This window comes from Helianthus annuus, chromosome 14, assembly GCF_002127325.2.
Source record: "Helianthus annuus cultivar XRQ/B chromosome 14, HanXRQr2.0-SUNRISE, whole genome shotgun sequence".
Taxonomy (NCBI): Eukaryota; Viridiplantae; Streptophyta; class Magnoliopsida; order Asterales; family Asteraceae; genus Helianthus; species Helianthus annuus.
The window spans coordinates 85,686,255-85,694,919 of NC_035446.2; positions in this window are offsets into that span (position 1 = coordinate 85,686,255).

The window sequence follows — 8,665 nt, forward strand, 5'->3', positions numbered from 1 at the left end:
AAAAATATGTAACACCCTTATTATTATTTAACAATTTTCGTATAATTTACGAAAATAAACGGGTAATTAGAATTTCAATACATTGAAAATACGGGTTTCATTAAACTTTATTTACAGAACTAAAACTATACAAGATAACATGTTTGAGTTCGTCATTTAACAAAACAACGATACATAGTGCGGAATCTTATTTCTTGATCGTGTTCGGTTCTTCGTTGTGCTTGATCATCCTCCGGTGCTAAAATCATACTTGAAACTCATAAAACATGAGTTGGATTAGTCATATGTAACTTAGAACATATTTAAACGAGTCCGGGAAGCGAAACTGATTAAGATAAAAATTTTTCGCTAATTCAGGGTTCTGTCGTGTGTCGCGGAGGAACCAGGTTGTTCCTTCGCGTGTCGCCTGGGAAACCAGTTTCCAGCAGGTTGCAGTTCAGATCAGCTATGCCAGTTTTTACGGAAACGGCCATAACTTCTTCGTTATTGATCCGTTTTACCCGATTCTTTTTCCTACGCATCCGTAATTTAATCCTCCATCTTATGGAGTTAAAATCCTACATCCAACATAAGAAATTTTGAGACTTCGAAGCCTTTGACTCGTTACCTTTTTACCGAATTTTAACCCGTTTATGCATTTTATCAAACAAACGTATTTGTTTGATTCCTATATTACATACACTTCTATAAATTAATGTTACCTACCATATTAGGTTCTAATCATAGGTTTATTACACAATTTAAACCCGTTTTCGCTTGTATGCTTATTTTGACCCGTTGAGGGTATTTAATCATTTTCGAGCCTAAAATCGCTTTCGATTGTTTCTAGCAATTCATCACCACATTTCTTATCCTATAATCTCCCACCACAATTGTGTTTATGGCGGGTTTGATGTGGTGATCTATATAAACCAAATTTTACCTCTCGAATCATTATTTTACGGCAAAAACTCAAATAGTACCGTTTGACTAATATAATACCTCTTTCAACTTCTATACTTAATCTAAGTATTTACTTAATCATAAAACTTGTTTCCAAACCACCTTTAAAGGTTGTTTGTTCGAATTAGCTAACAAGGGCGTTTTGGTCCTTTTTAGTCTTTCAATTACGACAAGGTCTTTTGAGAGCATGTTTGACCCATGATTCTTCTTTTGAATTATGATCTTGCTCGAAAAGTCAATATGCTTTTCAAAACGCCACTACCCTCTTTTAAAACATTCGGTTTACCCACTTAAGTAAACCATTGTCTATCTAAGACTTCATTAAATATTCATTGAACGTTACGTTCTCAATGAATCATTACTCTATAACACATACCTGGCTCGAGTCAATGTATTGACCTGATTTAATGCCTTGCTATAATATTCGCTAAATAGTAGCGATGCAAACATCATTTCTACATTTATTCCTGAAATAATATAACTCGACAATAATCATTAGTCGTTATTGTCAAAAGGTGATACCTTCACCTTTTGACCCATTTGGTCTAAGTGACCGATTTTGTTGGCGAGATGATATTTATTTCCATCTCATCTACATGACTCGCTCTGGTTTACATCATGCGGTCATTTCACTTATTAATCGTTTCTTAACGATTTTTAGTCTATCATGGCTTACGTCCTAACGTGTCTTTCAAAACCAAAAGTTATGGTCAACGCATGACCAATTTACCGCTTTACCCTTATTGTTTGTTTTGGTTTACCCTATAAGGTAACCATTCAAAAGTTCATTTTTTTTCCATTTGTCATAAAATGATCGAATTACCGATTTAACTCCTTTTAAACCATCAACGTGGTTTCTTATTATGTTCGACTATCTTGTTCCGTACGTCTACACGCCGGAACATCATACCTCGATTTTGTATTTATCTTATTCGTAACTAATACGATAAGAGAGTATTTTGAAATATAAGACTAGTGTAAGCTATACTTACCTTGCATCCGAATTATGCTTTTCCGTCATTCTTGCTTCGTTTGACCCGCTTCCTTCCCCAAGCCTTCACCTAGCTTGCCAAGCGTCAAACTATCATTGTAATTGTAAGATGGTTAGGTTAGTCATAATCATTTACGACTATCCCATCCTACTCTTCTTATATCGAATTTACCATCCGATCATACACTTGGTCGATTTGACTCTTTAATGTCAATCGACTTATCAACTTATTCATTGCACATTTTCACTCTAATTTCAACACTTTAGTTTTCATTTAGGCATTTTAACAAACACCTAATGTGCATTGTTTTTACACATTTTACAACTAGTTCATAACTAGTTATTTCCACTAAACATAAACATGAACATAATTTCAATTCTATTATGTCTAGCATGCATACCATTCTCAGATTCATCTCATGGAAATCAATTAACACCATTTTAATAGTCATAATTCTAGGGTTCATCTTACTTCTACAAAACCCATTTAACACATAAATGGAGTATCATGAAATTCACAATTGTGAACCTCAATTGAACAAGTAAATGTCTAGGGTTTACTCCTAGACATAAAATCATTCCTAATTTCATCATTGGATCATAATCCATCAATTTATTTTCAAGTAACCTACTTGTCTCGAATTTCAACTTCAACCAATCTAGGTTTTGTGACATACCTTGTGATCCCCATGACTTGGTGATCGTTTCTACGCGTTCATGCATCGATTTGGGTCTTGGATTGACCTTCAATTTGGTAGATTTGTTGAAGGTTAGGGTTTGGCTCCATGGGGAGCTTCCCCTGGTCGTACGCACACACACACACTCTTAGTGTGTGTGTTGTGTTTTTATTATTTGTTTTAATTAACTAAACTTTTCCAAATATCTAACTTTGGTCCCTCTTGTTTCGTTAATTATTAAGTAGGTTATAACCTACTTATTTACAATCAGTATTCCCTCTTATTAACTGGGTCAAACATTCCTAGTTAGCTTAGCGGGTTCAGGAATATTTATGACTAAGTTTATTTTAGGTCCCGTCAACTCGGGCCTTTTAAACACTTTATTTATCCATAAGCCTTTGTATAACTTTTATTTAATATTAGGATAATTTATTTAAAAACCTAATATTTACCGGGTTAATTTTTACCACTAACGGTATTTTACCCGTCGTCACTATTAACGTGGCTTGATTACCAAACCCGTTTTTGGGGTGTTACAAGTCTACCCCCCTTAAAGAGGGTTCGTCCTCGAAACCTTTTCTTACATAATTTATTTAGTTTCAACCCAATGTACATAAACTGAGTAACCTTCTAAGCATTACTCACATTTTGACCATTTGTTAGTGTCATTAGACAAATATGGTAACATCTTTTAATTACACAACGTATGTATCTTTTATGCGAATTTACGCAACTCTGAATAACGCCATCTTGTCATTTCGACTTGTTTGATTAACTTAGCGAAATCCATCGCCTTTATACTTTCGGTTTCCTTGTGAATCCGTTATTTTCACCCATTTGGATGTTTCTATTGAGATCTTTCACTGTTTACAAACAGACCCCTTTTCTTTACGAACTTATTCATCTGGTTCATTCGTACAACATTCGCCACTAAAATGAATTTCCTGATTTTATCTTATTTATCTAGCACTATCTAGATGTGCTATTAACGGAATTCTACAAGGCATATTACCACATACCTTCCGGCTTTATCCTTTTTACCGTGCCTTTACTCGATCTGACTTCCTAACACTTTGCTTAGCCTTGTGATCGCTCAGTATAGGCGATCAATACTTTTCGTTATTATGACCTCATGGACCATCACTACCGTTTTGTACTCACTTACCTTTATTATTTGGCTTGACGGAGTAGCCATTTGGCCACTTGGTCATACACGCTTATCAACTATGATTATTTCACGCTAATCTTAATATAGATAGCGTGTTGAACACTTATTAGTCCAGTTACTTTATACCCATCTCTCGGGCTACTATGTGATTTTATTTCACATAACTTTCCTGACCGTGATCGCGTCACGTCGTGTTTTAGGTTTATTTCCCAATCATCTCATACTATATATGTTTGATAAAACGTTGTTTTTTACTAAAACAGAATTTTAGTTTAATGTTTTATCTTTAATTTATGTCAAGCAATTTTGACGACTTGGCATTTACTCTTTTACAGTCTTTGCTTTACGCGAGGATTCTCACTAGTTCTCTCGCTTTGTTTAAGTAACTCGTAGGTTCTCTCACGTGGCCTCGTAGGCTATTTCCTTAGGTGTTCACCCCCTTTTAATGGGAACCCTAAGGTTTATTCCCCTTTCTTTTCGTGACCCGAGGGTCATTCTAGTCCCGTAGACCTTAACACTAATTGCATTCCCGTAGGTTACGATGATCCCACAGATTCATCTTTTATTTGTATCTACATTCAAATGCATATATGTATATATGCATATATAGCTTCAAAGCATGTCTTGTTATGTTTGGAATCGTATATTTCCGCTTTTGAACTTTAGTTGACCTTGACCGTAGTCTAAGGCTTCATTTGTTTATTTTTGGACGAAATTTTCCGACTTTATGACTTCTCACATCATTTATGCGTCGGTTCACCTTATGCTCACCATTCTCCAGTTTTTATATATCCGTACTCGATTATGTCCCATTACCGGGCTCATTATTCTTTTGCTTTTAACGGTACCACTATCCCATTTGTATTTACTCATGCCGTCCGGCGTGATATTGTAATCGACCCGTTCAACTTTAAAATAGTTGAACATATTTATTTACAATTTTTATTTACATTATTTTGTCATCTTTTAGTTATGACCCAAAACCCGAGTCCTTTAACTTTTCATCCGAGTTTCCGTTTCTCGGTCTGTGCATGCGTTCAATTCTTACCCATCAACCGGGTGTTTTACCGAAGTCATTATTATTGCAACCCTCCCGGTGTGCATTAAGACCTCGCTTCATTTCTATATTCCGACTTTGTCCTCGAGTTTGACGTTTTACAAAAACGACTCGTTTAGGAACATATTCGCATTTTCCGGGTTCGAGTGTAAGTACACTCCCTCCCAATGCTTGTCTAAATCATTTTTTTTCATGTTTGCGTTTTCTGGGTTCGAGTGTAAGTACACTCCCTCCCAATACTTGTCTAAATCATTTTACATGCTTCTTTGTCCCTTCACTCGGGCTCATCATCCTAATGTAATACGCTTCCGTCACCCGGCTGTGCGTTTACATTATTATCAATTATTTTAATCATTTGATTCATTTGGGTACTTTTAATTTGTCTCATTTACCCCGTCCTTACCACATCGGATGTAAATGTGTCGGCTGTAAGAAGTTCATGGTATCATATGCCACTACTTACTTGGCCAGAGTAAGCGATTAACACATGACACGCATGACCTTTTTAAAGTTTTCACATCACGCCCTATGTAAGTAATACCTCTGTTTATTTCTCTTGGAAACAATATCCTGGATAGGTATTCTATTCAGGTTTGTCCAAATTTTAAATCTAAATCTGCAACTATCAGTTTCTACGTATTGGTTGCATGTTTATATTCATGCAATAATTTAAACGTGCACCTGGTAAATGCTTGCCCTAACGGGCTTTTCTTGGCATTAGTCTTGTTCGCGACCATTACGCGATTTAGGTCCTTGATGAGCATGCTCTTCTTGTCATATCTCGGACCCTTCCATCATCTTATCCACAATTCGTTTGACTCTCGTCGTCTTCGAACGTGAGTGTCCTTCAATTAAAACATTCACAAAAGTTAGTAACATCAACTTCAATAATCGCCCGTATTATAATACAAGGCTTTTTCTACTATACGCGTCAACGCGCGTATTTTCGTCAACTATATCATTCATTTCAATTGGGGCAACGTGTATCAAACGATAGCCCTATGTGTTGTTTACAACACTTTAGCAAGCTAAAATATTAACATACTTGTACTTACCGGATTTGCGATCAAGCCTCAAACCGAACACCAATCTTTGTCAAGAGCATAAGGTTTAAGTCCAAGCATGGTTTTCCCCACCATACTTGAATCTATTAAACCAGGGCTCTGATACCAACTTGTAACACCCTTATTATTATTTAACAATTTTCGTATAATTTACGAAAATAAACGGGTAATTAGAATTTCAATACATTGAAAATACAGGTTTCATTAAACTTTATTTATAGAATTAAAACTATACAAGATAACATGTTTGAGTTCGTCATTTAACAAAACAACGATACATAGTGCGGAAGCTTATTTCTTGATCGTGTTCGGTTCTTCGTTGTGCTTGATCATCCTCCGGTGCTAAACTCATAAAACATGAATTGGATTAGTCATATGTAACTTAGAACATATTTAAACGAGTCCGGGAAGCGAAACTGATTAAAATAAAATTTTTTCGCTAATTCAGGGTTCTGTCGCGTGTCGCGGAGGAACCAGGTTGTTCCTTCGCGTGTCGCCTGGGAAACCAGTTTCCAGCAGGTTGCAGTTCAGATCAGCTATGCTAGTTTTTACGAAAACGGCCATAACTTCTTCGTTATTGATCCGTTTTACCCGATTCTTTTTCCTACGCATCCGTAATTTAATCCTCCATCTTATGGAGTTAAAATCCTACATCCAACATAAGAAATTTTGAGACTTCTAAGCCTTGGACTCGTTACCTTTTTACCGAATTTTAACTCGTTTATGCATTTTATCAAACAAACGTATTTGTTTGATTCCTATATTACATATACTTCTATAAATTAATGTTACCTACCATATTAGGTTCTAATCATAGGTTTATTACACAATTTAAACCCGTTTTCGCTTGTATGCTTATTTTGACCCGTTAAGGGTATTTAAGCACTTTCGAGCCTAAAATCGCTTTCGATTGTTTCTAGCATTTCATCACCACATTTCTTATCCTATAATCTTCCACCACAATTGTGTTTATGGCGGGTTTGATGTGGTGATCTATATAAACCAAATTTTACCTCTCGAATCATTATTTTACGGCAAAAACTCAAATAGTACCGTTTGACTAATATAATACCTCTTTCAACTTCATACTTAATCTAAGTATTTACTTAATCATAAAACTTATTTCCAAACAACCTTTAAAGGTTGTTTGTTCGAATTAGCTAACAAGGGCGTTTTGGTCCTTTTTAGTCTTTCAATTACGACAAGGTCTTTTGAGAGCATGTTTGACCCATGATTCTTCTTTTGAATTATGATCTTGCTCGAAAAGTCAATATGCTTTTCAAAACGCCACTACCCTCTTTTAAAACATTCGGTTTACCCACTTAAGTAACCCATTGTCTATCTAAGACTTCATTAAATATTCATTGAACGTTACGTTCTCAATGAATCATTACTCTATTACACATACCTGGCTCGGGTCAATGTATTGACCTTATTTAATGCCTTGCTATAATATTCGCTAAATAGTAGCGATGCAAACATCATTTCTACATTTATTCCTGAAATAATATAACTCGACAATAATCATTAGTCGTTATTGTCAAAAGGTGATACCTTCACCTTTTGACCCATTTGGTCTAAGTGACCGATTTTGTTGGCGAGATGATATTTATTACCATCTCATCTACATGACTCGCTCTGGTTTACACCGTGCGGTCATTTCACTTATTAATCGTTTCTTAACGATTTTTAGTCTATCATGGCTTACGTCCTACCGTGTCTTTCAAAACCAATAGTTATGGTCAACGCATGACCAATTTACCGCTTTACCCTTATTGTTTGTTTTGGTTTACCCTATAAGGTAACCATTCAAAAGTTCATTTTTTTTCATTTGTCATAAAATGATCGAATTACCGATTTAACTCCTTTTAATCCATCAACGTGGTTTCTTATTATGTTCGACTATCTTGTTCCGTACGTCTACACGTCGGAACATCATACCTCGATTTTGTATTTATCTTATTCGTAACTAATACGATAAGAGAGTATTTTGAAATATAAGACTAGTCTAAGCTATACTTACCTTGCATCCGAATAATGCTTTTCCGTCATTCTTGCTTCGTTTGACCCGCTTCCTTCCCCAAGCCTTCACCTAGCTTGCCAAGCGTCAAACTATCATTGTAATTGTAAGATGGTTAGGTTAGTCATAATCATTTACGACTATTCCATCCTACTCTGCTTATATCGAATTTACCATCCGATCATACACTTGGTCGATTTGACTCTTTAATGTCAATCGACTTATCAACTTATTCATTGCACATTTTCACTCTAATTTCAACACTTTAGTTTTCATTTAGGCATTTTAACAAACACCTAATGTGCATTGTTTTTACACATTTTACAATTAGTTCATAACTAGTTATTTCCACTAAACATAAACATAAACATAATTTCAATTCTATTATGTCTAGCATGCATACCATTCTCAGATTCATCTCATGGAAATCAATTAACACCATTTTAATAGTCATAATTCTAGGGTTCATCTTACTTCTACAAAACCCATTTAACACATAAATGGAGTATCATGAAATTCACAATTGTGAACCTCAATTGAACAAGTAAATGTCTAGGGTTTACTCCTAGACATAAAATCATTCCTAATTTCATCATTGGATCATAATCCATCAATTTGTTTGCAAGTAACCTACTTGTCTCGAATTTCAACTTCAACCAATCTAGGTTTTGTGACATACCTTGTGATCCCCATGACTTGGTGATCGTTTCTACGCGTTCATGCATCGATTTGGGTCTTGGATTGAC